The sequence below is a fragment of the Scyliorhinus canicula genome, chromosome 2, assembly GCF_902713615.1.
Source record: "Scyliorhinus canicula chromosome 2, sScyCan1.1, whole genome shotgun sequence".
In the NCBI taxonomy this organism is placed as follows: Eukaryota; Metazoa; Chordata; class Chondrichthyes; order Carcharhiniformes; family Scyliorhinidae; genus Scyliorhinus; species Scyliorhinus canicula.
In genome coordinates this window covers 160,895,995-160,917,787 of record NC_052147.1, presented here as the reverse complement: position 1 = coordinate 160,917,787, position 21,793 = coordinate 160,895,995, and positions in this window count along the sequence as shown.

The window sequence follows — 21,793 nt, the reverse complement described above, 5'->3', positions numbered from 1 at the left end:
AACAGGAGAACAGCTAAGGTCGTCCGTCTGGTAGCGAGCGTTGACCTTGACCTTACTTGCTTCTGGTGATGCTGGTGGATGGGTCTCTCCACCTGAGAGCCAAATCCAAGAGAGAGAATCTCTCGTGGGGGTTCCTTCTTATACGTGGAGGAGCTTCGCGTGCTTTTAGGCGGGATTAAAATTGGCCCCAATTAATTGGGCAGCTTCTCGATCATTGTCATCGATCTTAACCAATAAAGGGATGGGTGCCCTGATGGCTGGGCGTGTCTTAGGTAGCCGTTGGCCTTGCTTTGTTTGTGTCTTTCGGTTGGGGTACTGGTGCTGGGATGTCTGCGACAGTATCGACTACCTGAGTATTAGTCCTTTGTTCCTTGGAGATAGGACATCAATATGCTAATCGACCCCGAGTTTCGATTCCGTCTGGTAACTGCTTCCCAAATATACATTCAGTCACTGTGCCTGCTTGCTGTCTAGCATTGTCCATATTTCCCTACATTCTCTGTGAGCGTTCATTTTGTGTTCTGGAAGTGGCCATCCCAGATGGCTACAATACTATCCCGGCTTCGACTGACAAGTGGCAATTGACATCGGCAGCACACAAGTGCGAGGCAGTGGACATCTCCAACAGGAGAGAATCTAACCATTGCCCCTTAACATTCAATGGCATTACCATTGCTGAATCCCCCACCATTCTCAATAGCCTCTGGGCTACCATTGACCAGGAACTGAACGGGACCAGCCATATAAATATTGTGGTTACAAGAGCAGGTCAGAGGCTGGGTTTCAAGAGGCAAGAAATTCACTTCTTGATTCCCATATCCTGTCCACTGCTAACTCCACTGCCGAGCAGGAGTACCCAAGGACATCAAACAAACCTTTATTCCACAATTGGCCAAACACCCAATCCTCCCAAATCCATGATCTCTCCTGTCCTCCTATCCCTTTGGGTTATTGGTGCTGCCGAGTTCCTGATTGTCAGGATACTTTCCTGCTGCTATGGCCTCATTTCCCACCATCCAACCTGTGAAGCTGATTGGCTGCGATACGGGCACCTAGTAAACCAAATGCTATTGAGTTCCTGCCATTAGGTTTGGCAGTATCTCCACACCCACAACATTTCTGACTTTTACCTCGAAAGGAACACTCCCCTTGCCCTGTTCTTGTTTTATTGCAAAAACATCAAATTATATTTTCCAGAATTAAGCAATGAAATTGATGCTGTGCCAAGCGAAACACGTCCTTCAAACAGTCGCCTCTTCCTCCACACGTGTCCAAGACAAAGTCCCTCCTTTGGCTGAGGAGAGATTTTTCACCTCATTCCCTCCCTGGGAATGTTCAGCAAAAATATTTTATAAAAAATGGGAAATTAATACTCAAAACTACTTCAATGCCTAAAATTGTTAACTGATATTTTTCTGAAACAATTGGAAATTCCCAATGACTGACGATTGTTGATTAAATTACAGTTTTTGTAAGAAAACTGAAGAGTGAAGGGCAAAGGGGAAATTAAAAAGGAAGAAAATTCCACTTGGATTGAGCTGTTTAAATTTAGAACATTTAATTAGAAGTTGTGTACAATTTAATTATTAGTATTCTTAATATTGCTATGCTGACGTTCAAGATATTGTCACTGCTCAGCAATGTCTGCTATGTGCTGCCAACCTAATCAACTGAATCATGTGACGTTCTATACCTGGTGTCAATGTAAACCCAAATAATAAACGGAACATTACTGTCTAGCTATTGTATATCTGAATTCTCCCTCTGTGTACCTAAACAGGATGAGAAATCCGCTGTGGAGGACCTGGAACCTCATTTTGTATTTTTAAATAAATTTAGAGTACCCAATACATTTTTTTTCAATCAAGGGGAAATATAGCGTGGCCTATCCACCCACCCTGTACCTCTTTGTGTTGTGCGGGTGAAAGCCACACAGACGCGAAGAGAATGTGCAAACTCCACACAGACAGTGACCCAGAGCCGAGACCGAACCTGGGACCTCAGCGCCATGAAGCAGCAGTGCTAACCACTATGCCAATGTGCTGCCCATGCAACCTCATTTTAATACATTATAATATCATGAGCAAGCCCTCCCTCCAGAATTCCCCGCCCCCCCCCCCCACCCCCTCTCACTGAATATTCATCGGACGCTGGCATGAGGTCACACTGGCCCCATTTACAACAGCTTTATAAAAACAAGAACCTGCCGAACTCACCTCAGAAGGGGATATCGGGAATCAGTACTCAGGTCGCCATTACCCTCTGTTTTGTTATGCTCTTGATGTGGCATAAGCTGCTTCCTTGATGCGCACTCTGACAAAGGAAGGTTCAGACTTGGAGATAGCTTTAACAATATTTATTAAACTGTTAACAATTCCCCTACTTGATTTTGACTCTCCCGTTAATCCTGCTATAACTACTCAGACTGACGAACCAGTCTGCTACAATCCACATGGTGGGTGTGATGTGTTTCAATCAACCCTGTGTACACACTGAGTGTCTCCACTGGAAAGAAGATAATCATGTGTGCTGTGTCCTTTATATATGGGTTGGTGTAATGCTTTCCTGTGGTAGTGTCACCTCTGTGTGTATCGTGAATGCTTATTGGTCGTGTCCTATCTTACTGACCTACTGGTTGAATGTCTGTGTGTCATGTCTCTGGTGCTCCCTCTAGTGTCTAGCTAGTCTACATGTATTTACATTAACCCCTTGTGTATTTACAGTGATGCATATCACCACACCCTCCAGGATGCCAATTGCAGAGGCTGCACCAGAAAGGACGCACGGGATCCAGATAAGGACACTTGGTTTTGGGGGGTGTTCAGTCTCAGCATCTCGAGTGGGGTCACTCACAAGCCTTAGCGGCCTTTCATGCATGTGAGCCTTTTGGTGTAAAGGGGTCTGGCAGCTGGTTTGCGGATAGTGCTTCCCCGTATTCTCCTTGCTGGGCATGTGGCGATATCACCCCTGGGAGATTGCCCCACCAGAGTGGCAGCTGGAAAGTGAGTGGGAGGAGGTGAATCCACAGGGTCAATACTGGGATCCCATAAAACGCCAGGCTGCATGGGCAGAGTAGGGGACAAGGGGTGTTTTCCTGCCTCATGAGGCCTGAAAACCCTCAGATGGGGGTAGGATGACATTCAGTGAGAATGTACCAGAAGCCAAAGCGTATGAGCTGTCTGGAAGTTCAAGGTCTCAGATTGTTGAGGCCAGGCTGTCGGGGATTAGTGCCTGGGTGGCTGGCTGTTCCAGTTAGAAGGCATTGTTAAATCACAGGACATGTGAGCTGGGGGAATCAGCGTTCCCTCTGAGGATGAAATTGACATGCTAATTTCACATGAACCAGGTCCGCCTTGCCTGCCACTAGAGGAAGTTGGTTGCCTGATCAGCAACCCTGACCCTTCATTAATGAATCAATTGTGCTAATTAAATTAATTTTGTCATGCATGAGTGTGTCACTGGCTGGCACCCATTTTTAATCTTTTGGAAGTGTTACCACCATGCATTGAACAAGATAAAACGCTGCTCCAATGAATTCATTCAACAGTCCCAATACCTGGACTTCCCGTGGCTGCGATGTCCAAGTGAGCCGCACATTCGGCGGGCTCTCACTCTGGCAGGCGTTTAGGGGCTGATTCCCCGCGATAGCGGCACCACGGAGCTGAAGGAAGGCGGCGGTGAAAGTGCTGAGGAGCGGGCTGCGGCACATGAAACAGCGGGAGTCCAGGAGGCAGAAGAAGAGAGAGAAAAAGGGACAGAGACAAGGAGCTGAAGAAACTTACCTGGAACCTAAGATGGCGGACACACGGACCCTGGACTCAGCAATCCAGCAGGCGCTGGATAACACGCTCCAGGTAATGCAATCCAGTTTTGAAGCGCTGAAGTGGGACAGCTTGGACCCAATCCAGAAAGCAGTGGATCAGCTGAACCAGAGGCTGGATGCGCAAGATGTTAAAGTTAAGGAGCTGGGAGAGGCGGTGGAGGAGCAGGCAGATGCGCAGACGGTTGCGGCGCTAGAAGTTGACGGGCTGAAGGAACGGCAGAGACGACTGCTAGACAGAGTGGAGGAGCTGGAGAATAGAGCCCGCAGGAACATCCTGAGGATGGTCGGCCTCCCAGAGGGGGCTGAGGGAGCTGATGCTGCAACGTTTGTAGCAGACCTATTGATGCAGCTGATGGGGGCCAAAGCCTTCCTGCGACCGCCGGAGCTGGAGGGGGCATACAGAGTGCAGGCAAGGCAGGGGCGGCCGGGCGGACCCCCCCCCCCACCCGCCAGATGGTGATTAGGTTCCACAGGTTCGTGGACAAGGAGCGGGTGCTGCGGTGGGCAAAGAGCGGCAGGAACAGCGCGTGGAACAACAGTGTCCTCCGCATTTACCAGGACCTACGCCAGGAGGTGGCTCGGTGGTGAGCAGCCTTTAAGAATGTCAAGGAGGTGCTGTTCAAGAAGCACGTGAAGTTCGGTCTGCTGTTCCCAGCTCGGCTATGGGTCACACACCAGGGTCAACACCACTACTTCTCTGAGCCTAAAGAAGCGATGGACTTTGCGAGGGATCAGGGGCTGGTCCCGAAAAGAGGCCCCACGGGCACGAATTAGGGCCCGAGGACTACCGTAGGAAGGTACGCCGAATGGGCCTGGAGTGCTGTTCAACAGTTTGCTGGGTCAAAGGTGCCAAGCGGAACATTTGGGACTCTTTCCTTTGTTCATGGACATTGGTTTGGGTTTTTTTGGGGGTTTTTTCTCTTATGTTTTTGTTTTTTCCTGTTTTTTCTGTTTTTTCCTTTTTGGGCGGATTTGTACTTTTTGTGCGGCTCGCTGAGGACACTGGAGCTGGCACGGTAACGAAGGTGGGCCGGTCAGCAAGGGGGGCCAAGGACGCGGGTTGGGGGTTTTTTTGTTTTGTTGATGTCCATGCCTTCCTGTGCCAGTGAGTTTGCTCCAGTGGGTTGGAGAGGGGGATGGGGCGCTGGGGAGTGGGGAGGAGGATGGGGAAACAATGGGAATGAGACAGGAGGGCGTCGGAGTGTTGAGTCACCGGGCTAGAAGATTGGCTAGTCAAGGGAGTCAGGTGGGGGGGGAGATCACAGCCAATGGATGGCAGGGGTGGGGGTATCGGGGGATGTTGTTAGAGGGGGGGGGGGGTTGTTCTGCTGACGTGGAAGGTACTTGAAATAGGCACTGGAAAGGAGGTCGAGGGTGGAGGCAGCCAACAGGCGGGCCAGGAATGGCGCGACGCATGGGCTGGGACCGGCCCGAGAAAGGCTATGGCTGACCAGCGTTGGGGGAGGGGGGGGGGGGGGGGGGGGAGGGGGGGGGGGGTGTGGCCCCCGACTAGGCTGATCACCTGGAACGTCAGGGGACTGAATGGGCCGGTTAAGAGGGCGCGGGTGTTCGCGCACTTGCGGGCTCTGAGGGCGGACGTAATTATGTTGCAGGAGACACATCTGAAAGTGTCTGACCAGACCAGGCTAAGGAAGGGCTGGATTAGCCAGGTCTTCCACTCGGACTTGGACTCGAAGTCCAGGGGGGTGGTAATCATGATCAACAAGCGGGTGCAATTTGAGGCGGAGGGCATATCCGCAGACAGGGGGGGTAGATACCTGATGGTACGGGGCAGACTGGAGGGGAGAAGAGTGGTGCTGGTGAATATATATGCCCCGAACTGGGATGACGTGGACTTCATTAAAAGAGTGCTGGGGAAGATCCCGGACCTGGACTCTCGCAGGCTAATAATGGGAGGGGACTTTAACATGGTCCTTGACCCGACTTTGGATCGGTCGTGTCCCAGAACGGGTAGACTCCCAGCAATGGCAAGGGAGCTGAAAGGGTTTATGGAGCAAATGGGGGCAGTGGACCCCTGGAGAGAGGGACAGCCGACAGGAAGGGGCTACTCATTTTACTCGCACGTCCATAAAGTATATTCCAGGATAGATTTCTAAGCAGGGATTGTATAGGGGAGGTAAAGAACACAGAATATTCGGCAATTACTATCTCAGACCATGCCCCGCATTGGGTAGACGTGCAGATCGGGGGGGCGAACAACCAACGCCCGCAATGGAGGCTAGACATGAGACTGCTGTCGGAGGAGGGGATCTGTGAGAGGCTTCGGAGGTGTATGCGAAATTACCTGCAGGTGAATGACACAGGGGAGGTCTCAGCGGCGACCCTCTGGGAGGCGCTAAAGGCAGTAGTGTGGGGGGAGCTGATTTCAATTGGGGCCCATAGAGCCAAGGCAGACAGGGCAGAGATGGATAGATTGGTCAGGGAAATGGGTCGGATGGATGAAGAGCACGCAGCGTCCCCAGGGGAGGTTTTACACAGGGAGAGGCAGAGACTACATGCGGAACTGGGGGCACTATCCACGAGTAGGGCCGTGGAACAGCTTAGGAAGGCGAGGGGCGTGGTGTACGAGCATGGGGAAAAGGCTAGCAGACTGTTAGCGCAGCAACTCAGGAAGAGGGAGGCGGCCAGGGAAATAAGTAGAGTGATGGATGGGGAGGGGTGCAAAGTGGAGGACCCGGCAGGATTGAATAAGGTAATCCGGGACTTCTATCGCAAGCTGTATACTTCAGAGCCGCCGGAAGAACCGGAGGAGATGAAAAGGTTTCTGGACGGTTTAACATTCCCAACAGTAGGTGGGGGACGAGTGGATGAGCTGGGGGCCCCGATTAGAGTGGAGGATGGATACCCAGTAGAGTTCTATAGGAAGTTTTCTGAGCTGGTGGGCCCGGTCTTGGCGAGGGTTTTCAATGAGGCAAGGGACAGAGGGACCCTGCCGCCGACAATGTCGCAAGCCACTATATCACTGATATTGAAGCGGGGTAAAGACCCGGAGGCGTGCGGGTCCTACAGGCCAAGCTCCTGGCAAAGGTACTGGTGGTTAGAATGGAGGACTGCGTACCGGAGGTGATTGGGGAGGACCAAACTGGATTTGTGAAAGGTAGGCAGCTGGCGGCCAACCAGAGAAGATTACTTAATGTGATAATGATGCCTCCGGCGGACAGGGAGGTGGAGGTAGTGGTGGCGCTGGATGCCGAGAAGGCCTTTGACCAGGTGGAGTGGACAATCTATGGAAGGTGCTTGGACGGTTTGGGTTTGGGGAGGGACTGGTGAATTGGATCAAATTATTATATCCGGCCCCTAAGGCCAGCGTCAGGACTAACAGAGAAGTGTCAGAGCTTTACTGAGGGTCCAGACAGGGCTGCCCGCTCTCTCCGCTGCTGTTTGCGCTGGCCATAGAGTCGCTGGTGATTGCGCTGAGAGCCGCAAAGGGATGGAAGGGGATGGTGAGGGGCGGGGTAGAACACAGGGTCTCTCTTTACCCAGACGACCTGCTCCTGTATGTGTCGGACCCAGTGGCCGGGTTGGGAAGTATGCTGGGAAATACGGCCAAGCGTGAAATGTTTGTGGTACAGGCAAGGGGCCAGGAGAACAGATTGAGAGGGCTACCGTTCAGGCTGGTTGAGGAAAAGTTTCGGTATTTGGGAATCCAGGTGGCGCGAGACTGGGGCAGGCTGCACAAGTTAAATTTGGCTAGGGTGGTGGAGCAAATGAAGGGAGAGTTTCGGAGATGGGATGCACTCCCACTGTCGCTGGCAGGGAGGGTGCAGACTGTAAAGATGACAATCCTCCCTAGATTTCTGTTTGTCCCCGATCTTTGTCCCACAGTCCTTCTTCAAAAGAGTTAACAGGATGATCATGAGCTTTGTCTGGGTGGGAAAATCCCCGCGGGTGAAGAAGGCGATGCTGGCGAGGAACCGCAGCGAGGGAGGGCTGGTTTTGCTGAGTCTGATTAATTATTACTGGGCGGCCAACATTGCTATGATAAGGAAGTGGATGGTGGGTACGGGGTCTATCTGGAAGCGGGTGGAGGCGGCTTCGTGCAGGGTCTCCAGCCTGGCAGCCCTGGTCACGGCTCCTCTACCGCTGCCGCCGGCCAGGTACTCCACCAGCCCGATAGTGGTGGCGACCCTGCGGATATGGGGCCAGTGGAGGAGGCATGTAGGGGAGATGGGGGCATCGGTTTGGGTGCCAATCTGCGACAACCATTGGTTTGCCCCCAGGAGTATGAATGGGGGGTTTCGAGCATGGCGGCGGGCGGGGGTGGGAAGGGTGGGCGATATGTTCCTGGAAGGGAGCTTTGCGAGTTTGAGGAGCTTGGAGGAGAAATTTGGTCTGCTAAGGGTAAATTATTTTAGGTACCTACAGTTGCGGGACTTTGTCCGTAGACAGGTCCCATCTTTCCCACGCCTCCCGCCAATGGGGATCCAAGACAGAATAGTCTCTAAGGGGGAAGAAGGGGAGGGTAGAGTCTCTGATATTTATACGGTGCTCATGAGGGAGGAAGGGTCCCAGACAGAGGAACTGAAACTTAAATGGGAGGAGGAGCTAGGCGGGGAAATGGAGGACGGGCTGTGGGCAGAGGCCCTGAGTAGGGTAAACTCGACCGCAGCATGTGTCAGGCTCGGGCTGATTCAATTTAAGGTCGTTCACCGGGCCCACATGACGGTGGCTCGGATGGGCAAATTCTTTGGGATGGAGGACAAATGCGCTAGGTGCGTGGGAGGACCAGCGAACCACGTTCACATGTTTTGGGCATGCCCTAAGCTTAGGGGGTACTGGGAGGTATTTGCGGGCGTCATGTCCCGGGTGCTAAAAACAAGGGTGGCGATGGATCCAGGGGTTGCAATTTTTGGGGTTTCGGAAGACCCGGGAGTCCAGGGGGAGAAAGAGGCCGATGTTTTGGCCTTTGCTTCCCTGAAAGCCCGGCGACGAATACTATTGGCGTGGAGGGACTCAAAGCCCCCAAAGACTGAGTTGTGGCTTGCGGACATGTCGAGTTTCCTGGGTATGGAAAAAATTAAGTTCGCCTTGAGGGGATCTGTACAGGGGTTCGCCCGGAGGTGGCAACCATTTATTGACTTCTTTGCGGGAGAGTGAGCATCAGCAGGGGGGTTTGGTAGAGTAGAGTAGAGTAGGAGGGATAAAATGGCGGGTAGTACCGGTGGGAGAGGAGCGGGCTTGTGCAGTATGTTACGATTGAAGTATTGAATGTATGTGGATGTTTGCACATTTTTGCCTTTTTTGCTTTCTTTCTGTTGATGTCTGTAACTGTTTACAAAGCCAAAAACTACCTCAATAAAATTTTATTAAAAAAACAGTCCCAATACCTTATACATAGATGGGGTGGCGGGGGCTCAGGGACTGCTGGGACTCTGAAATACCAAAGCGCTTCAGCCAGGTGGGACAATGGTGGGGAAGAGGCTATTCTGTGACAGGAGAATGAGGCTCACTGGAAAGGTGCTCACAAAGGGGCAAGCGCATCTGTGGATGCCCCAGACCCTGAGAGGGCTGAGTATCAGGGCACAGTCAGAAATCCTCATCACTCACTTTGATGTGACATAGAAGCATACATAGAAAATAGAAGCACGAGGAAGCCATTCAGCCCTTCGAGCCTGCTCCGCCATTCATTATGATCATGGCTGATCATCAAGTTCAATACCCTGGTCCCTCCTTTCCCCCCATATCCCTTGATCCCAAGAGTTATATCTCATTCCTTCTTAAAATTACACAATGTTTTTTGCCTCAACTATTTTCTGTGGTCATGAATTCTACAGATTCACCACTCTCTAGGTGAAGAAATTTCTCCTCACCTCAGTCCTAAAAGGTTTACCGCTTATCCTCAAATTATTACCCCTAGATCTGGACCCTCCCACCATCAGAAACATTGGGCGCGATTCTCCGCAAATGCGGAGAGTCATGAAGGCTGCCGTGAAACCGGCCGTGTCTCACGGCAGCCTAGGCGCCCCCTCCCGGGACCCGATTCTGCTCCCCGGTCGGGGCTAGCGGCGGGGCCCCGTGAACTTCGGCATCGCGGGCTTAGCGAATCTCGCTAAGCCCGCACGCCAAAGTTAATGATGGCTGACGCATATGATGACGTCAGCCGCGCATGCGCGGATTGGACGGCTCCAACCCGCGCATGCGTGGATGACGTCATCACGCATATGCGTGAAACCCGCGCATGCGCGGGCTGTTATGCCCCTCAGCCGCCCCGCGGACTGATCCAGCGGAGCGGCGGAGGAACAAAGAGTGCGTGGGATTCGTACCCGCTGCCCGTGATCGGTGCCCACCGTGGTGCGGCCATGCCAATCGGTGCCATGGTTCCCCAGAACGGCACTTTGCGGCCGTTTTCACGAACTGTGAGAACAGATGTGTTGGAGTTCGTGAAAACGGCCGTAAAGGCCTGAGAAATCGGCCCATCGGCTAGGGGAGAATCGCTGCTTGCCGTAAAAAAACGGCGAGCAGCGATTCGTGTCGGGGGGCGGGTGTGGGGGGGGGGGGGGGGGGGGGGGGGGGGGGGAGAATAGCGGGAGGTCAGGAAAAATGTCGGGAAGGCCCTCCAGCTATTCTCCGACCCGTCGTGGGGGGCGGAGAACCGCGCCCATTCTTTCTGAATCTACCCTGTCTAATCCTGTTAGAATTTTGTAAGTTGCTATGAGATCCCCTCTCACTCTTCCAAACTATAATGAATATAATCCTAACCGACTTAATTTTTCTTCCTATGACAGTCCTGCCATCCCAGGAATCAGCCTGGTAAACCTTTGCTGCACTCCCTTCACAGCATGAACATCCTTTCTCAGATAAGGACACCAAAACTGCACACAATACAGCGGGTGTGGCCTCCTCAATGCCCTATGTTATTGCAGTAAAACATCCCTTCTCCTATACTCAAATCCTTTCACTACAAAGGCCATCATATCATTTGCCTTCTTTATTGCCTGCTGTACCTGCGCGCTTACTTTCAGCAACTGATGCACAAAGACATCAAGGTCTCACTGAGTATCCACCTTTCTTAACGTACACTCATTCGAATAATAATCTGCCTGCCTATTTTTGTTACTGAACAAAACAATATAACCAACACAACCCTCTGGTGACAAACCCCAGCCAACATGGCTCACACAAACAGTGCGACCTTCCCCAGCCCCCCTTTCCACTGGTTCTCGTACCCTTACTCACCACCTCCCCCACCAATGCCTCCCGTTTCTCTCCCCCGCTCCCCATGCCTCCCCTGCTGACAGCCTAATTATTCTCGAAGAAGTCGATGAACAGCTGCCACCTCCAGACAAACTCCTGCAGCGATCAAGGCAAATTTATCTTTTTCGAGTGTGAGAAACCCCAACATGTCACTGACCCACACCCCCGGCTTCGGGGGCTCCAAGTCCCTCCACCCTAGTAAGATCCGTTTCCAGGCCACCAGGGAGGCAAAGGCCAGGACGTCAGCCTCTCTCACCCCCTGAGCTCCCGGATCGTCCAACTCACCAAATATCGCCACCTCCAGACTCCGCACCAGCCTCAGCTTTAACACTTCTGACATAACGTCAGCAAACTCCTGCCAGAAGCCCCTCAGCCTCAGACTTGCCCAAAACATATGGACATGGTTTTACAGGATTCCCCACACAGTGCCTGCACCTATCCTCCACCCCCTCAAAGAACCTGCTCATCCGGGCCACCGTCATGTGCGCCCTGTGGACCACCTTAAATTGTATCAGGCTGAGCCTGGCACACAACGAGGATGCATTGACTCACCTCAGGGCTTCCTCTAATAATCCGGCCTCCAACTCCCCACCCAGCTGTTCTTCCCACTTTCTCTACACCTCCCCTATCGGGGCTCCCTCCCACTCCATCAGCTCCTTATAGATCTCTGAAACCTTCCCCTCTCCTACTCCTGTTCTCGACACCACCTTATCTTATAGCCCCTGGGGCTGCAGGTGCAGGATGATCGAAACCTGCCTCCGCACAAAATCCTTCAGTTGCAGATACATTGCAGACCATTCCCACCTGGCAGCTCAAACACCCCCTCCAGCTCCTCGAAGCTCGGAAAACCCTCATCAACAAACAGATCTCCAAATCTCTCGATCCCCGCCTGCTGCCACCTCCGGAACCCCCGATCCAGCCCCCCTGGAGCAAACCGGTGATTACCACATATCGGTGCCCACACCGACACCTCCTCCAACCGCTCTGGGCAGCACAGTAGCACAGTGGGTGCTCATGTTCGATTCCAGGCTTGGATCACTGTCTATGTGGATTCTGCATGTTCTCCCTTTGTCTGCATGGGTTTCCTCCGGGTGCTCCGGTTTCCCCCCACATTCCCGAAGGACATGCTATTAGGTGAATTGGACATTCTGAATTTTCCCTCTGTGTACCCGAACAGGCACCGGAATGTGGCAACTAGGGGATTTACACAGTAACTTCATTGAAATGTGAATGTAAGCCTACTCGTGACAATAAAGATTATTATTATTAATATGCTGTCTCCACTGTCCCCACACTCTCAGGGCTGCCACTACTACCGGGCTTGTGGCGTACGTGGCCGGTGAGAATGGCAGAGGTGCCATTAACAGTGCCCCGCTAAATTTGTGTTATTCCATGAGGCCAGCTTATGAGCTGCAGCTGCTCACGGAGGAGAAGGTTTCAGCAGTGGAGCGTGCCCGAGGAACAGGATGCAGTCGCTGAGGAGAGCCGGACACCCAACAGGTCGAGGAGGGGGAGGAGATGCAAATGAGGCACCGCTTGAGGCCTCGCATGTATCAGCAGCGCCTATCATTTGAGGACTTGCCGGACCGGGCATGCTGTCAAAGACTCTGGTTGCGCAGGGAGACAGTGAGACATATCTGGAAGATCATGGCACACCTGGCACTGTGAGGGAATGGGGGAGGACACCCGCTTCTGGCGGCAGTCAAGGTGATGGCTACCCTGAGCTTTTATGCCACCGGGTCCTTCCAGGCGCCGAGTTGGGACCTGTCCGAGATCTCACAGAGCTCGGTGCACAGGTCATCCGTGTTGTCATGGAGGCCATGTATGCTCAGTCGGCACAACGTATCCATTTCAATGTGGACTAAGCCAACCAGGATGCCTGCGCAGTGGGGTTCGCCGTCATGCCCGATGGGTCCAGTGGGTGATTGACGGGATGCATATCGCCCTTCGAGCTCCTGCAGATAACAGGCCACTCTACACAAACCGAAATGCATTCCACTCAATGAACGTGCAGCTGGTGTGTGACCATTGGATGTGCATCGTGCATGTCTGCGCCCAATACCCGGGCAGTGTGCATGATGCCTTCATGGTGGCACACTCGAAGGTTCCCAGCCTTTTCGAGATGCAGCCCCAGCTGGGAGGTTGGCTCCTGAGTGACAGGGGTTATCTACTGCGGTTGTGGCTGATGATGCTTATCCGGAGGCCACAGACCGACGCGGAGACCCAGTATAACAAAGTCCATGCAGCGACCCGGGGTATGATCGAGCAGTGCTTCAGCATCCTGAAGATGCAGTTCAGGAGTCGGGTCCACTCTGACGGGGCCTCCAGTGTGGCACTGGGAGGGTCGCCTGCATCGTGGTGGCCTGCTGCGTCCTCCACAACAACGCGGAGCGGAGGGGTGACGTGCTGGAGGCGGAAGATGAACGTCAGACCTCGTCCAATGAGGAGGATGCGGGGGAAGGGAAGATGGACAGGACATTGGGCACGGTCAGGCATGGGAGGCCGCATGACGTGTGCACCGTGGCAATGTCCACCGGACCAGGGAGCGCTGGCTGAAGTATGGTCTCCAAGCTAAGACCACCCTCAAAGTCTGCCCATTCCCCCCATTACCTTTCCTACCCCCACGTCCCCTCTGCGGCCAGCCCAGACTAGCCCACCCCTCACACCCATCTGACAGAGAACTGAGGCACTTTGTAACATTGTGCGCAGGTGTTTAATGTGAACACATATATACAAATAGGTGCCCTAGCCCCTATCACTGAACTGTGCCCTGCACCCGTGCCAACTTAACTGGTGTCTTATTTTTTGGCCTTACATCCCCGAACGCTATATCTAGGTGGATCCCTAAATGGTACATCCAGAGTGGAGGTGACCTGCTGTGATTCCCTCCCTACCACCTGGGTCCCCATAGGCGGGCGTCTTCTGGGGTGACCAGAGTTGGATGGGCCCACATGCTGCTCGGTTGTCCCAGGTGGCGTAATGCTACCTTGTTCTGCCTGCTGCCCACCAGATGCGCCAGGGACAAGGGGGGGGGGGGGGGGGGGGGGGGAGTCCGAGGTGCTGCGGTGTTCTGGCACCTCCCCTGGGGAGTGATTGGCATGGGCCCCAGCACTTCCTCCTCCCACGGGATGCCCAATGGACCTCAGGCTACTCTATGGGACGGGTATGTCAGCAGAGCTATCACCTGAGACAACCCTGCCATCTGGAACTGCCAGTTTTAGGGGCCTGCTCTGGTCTCGACCAGAGACTGCAAGCTCGCGCCAAGGAGCACAGGGAGTGGACCACCTTCACCTCGGACTGCGCTACATTAGCCAGTGACTGTGTCACCACCTTCTGAGACTGGGCCACCTCCCTCTGTCTCTGTGACACGTCGGCCGTGCTTGGGAAATACCTTTGATGCTCTCAGCCGTGGCGAGCTCTGACTGGGCCATGCTCAGGAGAGACGCTGAAATATCCAGGTGGCTCTAGCACATGGCTGCCTGTGAGAGGCCAGCCTTGTCGTGGGCCTTGGCCACCGCCTGCACAGAGTGCTACAGGCCTTGGACGTGCTGATCCATGGCCGAAGCCTTTGTCCCCAAGGCCTCCACCACAGATGCCACCCATGTGGTGTTGGCCAGGGTGGCACACATGGTTGGCACCACCTCCTGCTCCTGCACGCAGTTGGACTCCTCCAAATGCACCTGCAGGTGCTGGATGCTCGCCGACAACCCCTCATGTAGTTCCTGACTCTACGACTACATCTCCACAATCGATGGGACTGTCCGTTCCAGAAGCCCGAAACCTGTCTGGACGGCAGCTGGTTCCTGGGGTCGGCCTGCCCTCCAACCGTCTGTACCCTCGGGAATTCCTACCATCGCCTGCTGCATGTGTGTGGTGTGCACCAGTTAATGTTCCAGGTGTCTCTTCACCCCGGTGACTGCCCTTTCCTTGGGCTCGCCAACCATGTACAGTCCTCTGTTCTGTCGCAGTGAGGGGCTGCACATCTGGCGGTCCCTTCCAGTCTTCTCCTGCTCCTGGCGGTTATAGACGGCCTTCTCCTGGCATGTGAACAAGTATAGTGTTATATAGTCCGATGCATGCAGCCCAAGGGGTGGGGAGCTGGTGGCTTCAGTGGCCAGGAATCCCGACAATGGCTGCCGGTACGGGTGTTGGTGCCAGGGGCAAGGCGCTGCCTACTCACCCTGGCAACCCTGAGGAGGTTGTGCATTTTTTTCCAGCACTGCTGGACTGTCCAGACAGTGTTACTGAAGGAACTGACTACCTTTGTCACCTGTGCCCAGGCACAGTGAATGGCGACAGCTGACAGCCTCCTTCCCAGGCCGGGTGCAGGGCCACCCGCTTCTCCTCCAGTACGTCCAGCAGGGTTTCAAGCTCGGCGTCCGTAAAATGATAAGCTGCTCTCCTCTCTGCCATCTTGTCGGCTGCGATGCTGTGTATGAGGAGTGGAGTGTGTATATGTGGATTCAGCTTGTCAGCCTCCTGAGTGTCAATCGCGAAACCGGCAAATCCCACACCATTTCTCATTGGAATCGATTGTGTTTCACGTGGTGCAGGTGCTAGCCCCTTAGCCGTCGTTGAATGGGTCCAAGTGCGACGCCAGTTTTGCTGTTGTGGAAGTCCATGAATCCTGCCCCGGCGTCAACACTTCATCTCAGGAATGGAGAATTCCGCCGTGGGTTTCTTATTCGGGGTTTTCCGCCATCACCAGACAGTTCATGGAGCTTCCCCACCCACCTGGTCTATCGCTGTCCTCCATCACACCTCCGAGAGAGACCAGGACAAGAGCAGGACAAGGGCCGGGCTGGACATTACCTGGGCCTTCATGCCAATGCAGGGTGGAGCTCATGTCTGCTGATTCTGTCATCCCCAACAGCTTGAAGAAGCTGCTCATAAACATGGAACTGGCCGAGAGCTGGGATCGTGGCAACTCACCACAGATTTTAATGATGGTGAATGAAGGAAGACATTCCATTTAATTTTATTGATCTGATGTGTTGTCTGGGAACCCCATTTATTATAAGGTACAGAGGAAGACATTCCAATTAATTTTTTAGATCTGGATTTGTTTTATTGTCACATGTACCGACATATAGTGAATAGACAAATCATTCCATATGAAGGGGGTGTCCAACGATGAGACCTATTACAACTGAATAGCTAGGATACCACTAGAGTAGTTCGACATAAGTTAGTTTATTAAGGATTGAGGTTAATCATAGAAAGGATACCCAGTAACCAGTATTAATCATGATGTGGAGATGCTGGCGTTGGACTGGGGTGAGCACAGTAAGAAGTCTTACAACACCAGGTTAAAGTCCAACAGGTTTCCACCTGAGGAAGGAGCTGCGCTCCGAAAGCTCGTGTTTGAAACAAACCTTTCATAGAATTTACAGTGCAGAAGGAGGACATTCGACCCATCGAGTCTGCACCGGCTCTTGGAAAGAGCACCCTACCCAAGGTCAACACCTCCCCCTATCCCAATAACCCAGTAACCCCACCCAACACTAAGGGCAATTTTGGACACTAAGGGCAATTTATCATGGCCAATCCACCTAACCTGCACATCTTTGGACTGTGGGAGGAAACCGGAGCACCCGGGGGAAACCCACGCACACACGGGGAGGATGTGCAGACTCCGCACAGACAGTGACCCAAGCCGGAATCGAACCTGGGACCCTGGAGCTGTGAAGCCATTATGCTATCCACAATGCTACCGTGCTGCCCCGTTGGACTTTAACCTGGTGTTGTAAGACTTCTTACAGTATTAATCATGACACCTGTATTTTAGGACATAGTAGTGCTAATCATGTAAACTCTAACTACACGGAGTGGCCACAATGCACTATGGGATTTAGGCTAGCTAACTTGCCTATGTTTCTGAGACACATGAGATTGTGTGGTCAGCAGATTACATAGTGGACTGAGTAAACACGTTTTATCAGTGGCCCTAATATCCTCTAAAACAATCCATGGAGTAAAGAGTTAGCCAGTTCTGGTATCCTGCCCCTGGATGGACAATGAGTGGGAAAAACAATGTTAAAATGGATACAGGATCTTGGTAAACAACTGGTGACAGGATGGGTTTAAATCATGGGCCAGTCACAATTTTGCTGGATAGTTTGAAAATTATAGCTTCAAGGATTGGATCAAGTCCAACTGGGATGGGCTATTGATCTTTGTAAAATCGTATAATTGATGTGTTTTTATAGGTGTTGAGCAGATGGATTTTGGCAGGCATCCAGATCTCCCTATTGTGTGCACGAAACCAAGCTTGGTATAATAAAGCCTTCTTATCCATGTTGTTGTGTCTGTTGCTCTCGGTATTGGGTTGAGCAATAACCACAGGGGAGAACCCCTTGGGAAAGCTGACCCAATACACAGTCTTGAAAATGCTCCTACTATTTTTGGCGGAGCGAGCAGTATCGTCCACAGGATTCTGGCAGAATGATGCGCCTCCTATACGGGTGAGTATATTTTAATTATCGCATCCTCCCCAGTAGATAGAGGAGTTGCGTCTCAGACGGCTGGATCCATAAGTTGTGCGGCCCAAACAAGAGGTGAAAGTTGCGAGTAGGTAGCGGCAGACACACTCAACACTGAGAACGCGCTAATATTGTGTGGGCAAAGACGGACGTTTGTTCCATGTCAAGGGGCAGTGCAGGATAACCCGCCCCATGTTAAAAAGACTGGAAAGGGTAGGGTCCCGCAATGATTTGATGGAGGCCAAAACAGAGAATCCCAGAGGGGACCCAATGGCAATATGATACAAAACATTGTTATTGAACATGAGAAGTTGTTCAAAAAGGTGGTTGAGAGAAGATATGATTCAGAAGCGCCCGAAGCTGAGCAGACAGCTTGTTGGGCAGGGCAGTTTAAAGCAATTTCAGCTATCATACTTGCTGCTATGATGACAGTGTGGGAACAGTGAGAACTGGAGGGAGGCTCAGACTGAGTGACAAGTCAGACAAAGCTGGTATCATTATTCTGAGTGTATGAACAACAAGATTTAAAATCCCACTGTTTAGGGCAGCTGTGGCAAAAAGTGAACTGATTAGACTTCTTTCAAACTTGGCAAAGTAACAGAATTTGAATAGGTTTGGAGAAAAAAAAAAGACACAGGAAAATAAATTGGAGCACGATCCTGTTTTGGATTGATTTTGTGTTAAAAGTTTGGGTCAGGTTGAAAAATAATTATCCCTGAAACAACTGATACAACTAGGAAGAAAGGAAACAAATTTTGAGGGGGGAAAAAAAATGGGTGTAAAGTAGAGATTAATGACCGGTCCCTCATGACGTTTCTGGTTAAGTCAAACAAGGGAGGGTGGTGACGTAATGACGTCCATTTGAAAATTTTTATCCCGCCTCTTTTCATACAGCAGAGAATTAATCCTTGCCTGTTAATAGCTGAAGATGCTTTTTTTTTACAGGAATTGAGAATTTTAACTTAGAATTGTCAGATATGTCCAGACTAATTAACCCATTTTGCTCAAAGCAGAATGGATCTTTTGTGTTTTACTTTCTAGGTAACTGCAAGTGGAACAAGATTTGCAGTGGCTTCGGGAATTTGAGAATTTATAAGTGACTTTTAATAGGGCAGCAATAGTCGGCATGGTTTAAAGTCTAGTGGAAAGGTAAGCAACCCTTTTGAAACCCGTACAAGATTTAGCAAAGGGGGGAATGGCTAGCCAAGACAAAATAGAGTGGGGTGAGGAGGAGATGCAGGCTTTTTCCAATCTAAAACAAGCAATGGTGAAGGTGCCTGCCCTGGGGTTGCTGGACCTCAGTAAGCCATTCCACATCTTCTGCCGGGAAGATAGTGGAATGCAAGCCGTTGTATTAGCCCAGAGGCATAGGGATAAAATAAGACCAGTAGGATATTACTCCGCCCAAATGGATGTGGTAGCCACAGGCATGCACCGATGTGTGCGGGCCTTGGCATGTGCTTCATGAGCAATAAATGCATCAGAACCCATAACACTGATGGGTAAGATAATCCTCATAGTCCTCATACTATTGTTCAACTCTTGGAGACTGGAAGACTTGGATAGTAGGCGCTCAAAGTGGGAAGCTAATATTTTATCTGGGGGCAGACATGTGGAAATCTGTAAAGATATGAGGGATAATAATAATAATAATAATAACCTTTTATTGTCACAAGTATGAAGCCCCTAGTTGCCACATTCCGGCACCTGTCGGATAAGCTGGTACGGGAATTGAACCCGCGCTGCTGGCCTTGTTCTGCATCACAAACTAGCTGTCTAGCTCACTGAGCTAAATCGCATGATAGGGTTAACAATACAAAGAACGGAGCATGAACACGTTGTGGAAGTATAGGAGGACACTAGTGGAGGCTTGGCAGAAGAGCCACTAGTGGGACAGGGAGTGTGCGACTTATATGTGGATGGAGCAAGGAAGTATATAGGAGGAGAGCCCCTTAAGGCATGGGCTGTAGTGGATAGTGAAGGTGAGTTGATTGCATGAGAACAGATCCCCGGGAACCACTCAGCACAACTAGCTAAATTAACAAAGGCCCTGGAATGCGGCAAGGGAAAGCGAATCAATGTGTACACTGAGAATAGGTATGCTTTGGGAGTAGTTCATGACTATATGACAGCTTGGAGTAGGAGCGAGTTTGTGACCTCCAGTGAAGGGCACATGCAGCAAGAGAATTTAATCAATGACTTGATCCTGGCCGCCCGACAGCCCTTGGAAGCAGCTGTGATTAAGGTCCAAGCCCATCGGAAAATTGAGAATGATGCACAGCAAGGTAATAGTTGGGCCGATCAGTCAGTGAAACACCTATTAGAGCAGGAACGGGTGGGGATGCAGACTCCAGGAATAGCAGAGGTGAAGGTTGCAAGCAATGCTGACATTGATGTAAGGCAGGTGCAAGAACAAGTACTAGAGGAGGAAAAGAGGCGGGGGGGTGGAGAAATAACGGAGGATGAATAGGCCATGATGGAATTTGGAGGAGGGAGGGAAAAAAAGTAGCCCCCGAGGCCATGCAACAATCCCTGTTAGACATACACCATGGAGAGACGATACGATCAAACTATTAAAGGAATGTTGGTGGTGTAAGGGAATGGGCAGGGATGTGGCCAAATTCTGCCAGCGATGCATGCAGTGTGCCCTGGTGGAACCAGGCCATCCCTGCAAGATAAAAATGGTAAGTCAGCCCTGGCCCAAGGAACCATGGGAAAATTTGCAACTAGAATTTACTGGGGCTTTGTCTTAGGTACAGGGGAAACCATATTGTTTCGTGATTGCAGATCAATTCACCCGGTGGGTGGAAGCATTCCCGTGTAAGGACGGTACCATTAGTACCGCGGCTTTGATATTAGCTAATTAAATAATACCCAAGTGGGGGGTGCCCCTCCAACTGGATTCTGACCAAGGCGCCCATTTCCCGGGAAAAGCCTTGAAGGAGGCTTGTAAGGTTTTGGGACTCCAGCAAAGATTCCACATCCCATACCATCCTCAAAGCTCAGGAATGGTAGAGCAGATTAACCAAGCCTTAAAAAACAGCCTAGCCAAAGGTATATTGCAGGATGGGAATAGTTGGATATCGGCCCTGCCTGCAATATTGGTGCGACAAAGAGCCACCCCCGCCCGGGGAACAGGTCTAGCCCCTTTTGAGTTAATGACAAGAAGAGCAATGTGCCTCCCGGAGGATGTGATAACTGGAGGGGCGGAACTTGAGATAAGCAAAGGAACTGTACTCCAATGCAAGAAAGATCTGGTAAATTGCCTGCATGTCCTTAAGGATCAGGTAATTAATTGCACAGCAGCAGCATAGAGATTGGCCCAAACTGATTGGGAAGGATACCCCAAAACTACCAACACCAGGGGATAGGGTCATGGTCAAACTCATGACAAGTAAAAAGGGACCAGGGTTTTGATGGGAGGGACCCTATGCAGTAATCATTGCTGGACAAACATGTGCCTTAATAGACAAGAAACACAGTCCATGGTGGCGCCACTGGATGCAGTTAAAACCATACCCTCATGAGTTGTCTCATGGTCACAAGGATTGTTGGAACTCTCCGTTGGTTCAGTGAACCCAAGGAGCAGGGGGTAGCCATGGCATTGGCAGCTGCTGCACTTGTAGTAGGAAATATCTGGATTTGTAGATGGGCTACCAGAGTGGCTCAGGATATGGGGCAAAGGCACAGAGAGGATGTATATAAGGAAGCAGTGGAGATCTTGCGAATGATATAATACTAATTGAGCACCGGAAGGTGTGTGTTTGTACCCACAGGATTTTATTGCTAGCACACTTTGGGACCCCACTTCATCTCTGGTTGCAGCCATCGACATCGCCCACCTTGCCACGGACACAGAAGGAGCCAGACATTGCTGAAACAAAAACCGATGATCGAATGCATACTAATGTCATGCAGGTGCGTCAAGATGCTACAAATGTTATGAGAGATGCAAAGAGGAGGGGTGGCATAGGTTTTTATTCTGACGGGACAAAGGATGCACAAACGTGACTCTGTACGTTCCTGCGGGGCAGCTTATACGAATTACTTGCAATTCCGAAATACCAAGGCCCTGTATCAGTTGGGAACCCAGGATCAAGGAATTACAGGTGATACGGAAAGCTGAGACTCAGGACCTTTGCCCCCAGGCAAGATGACATTGTTTTTTAAAATGAACGATCAGAAAACGTTAAATGCCCTCGATGGCCCAAATCGCCCAATTGTGAAATATAAAGTTATAGGAGACCATCTGGTGATTCACTGTATCGATCCC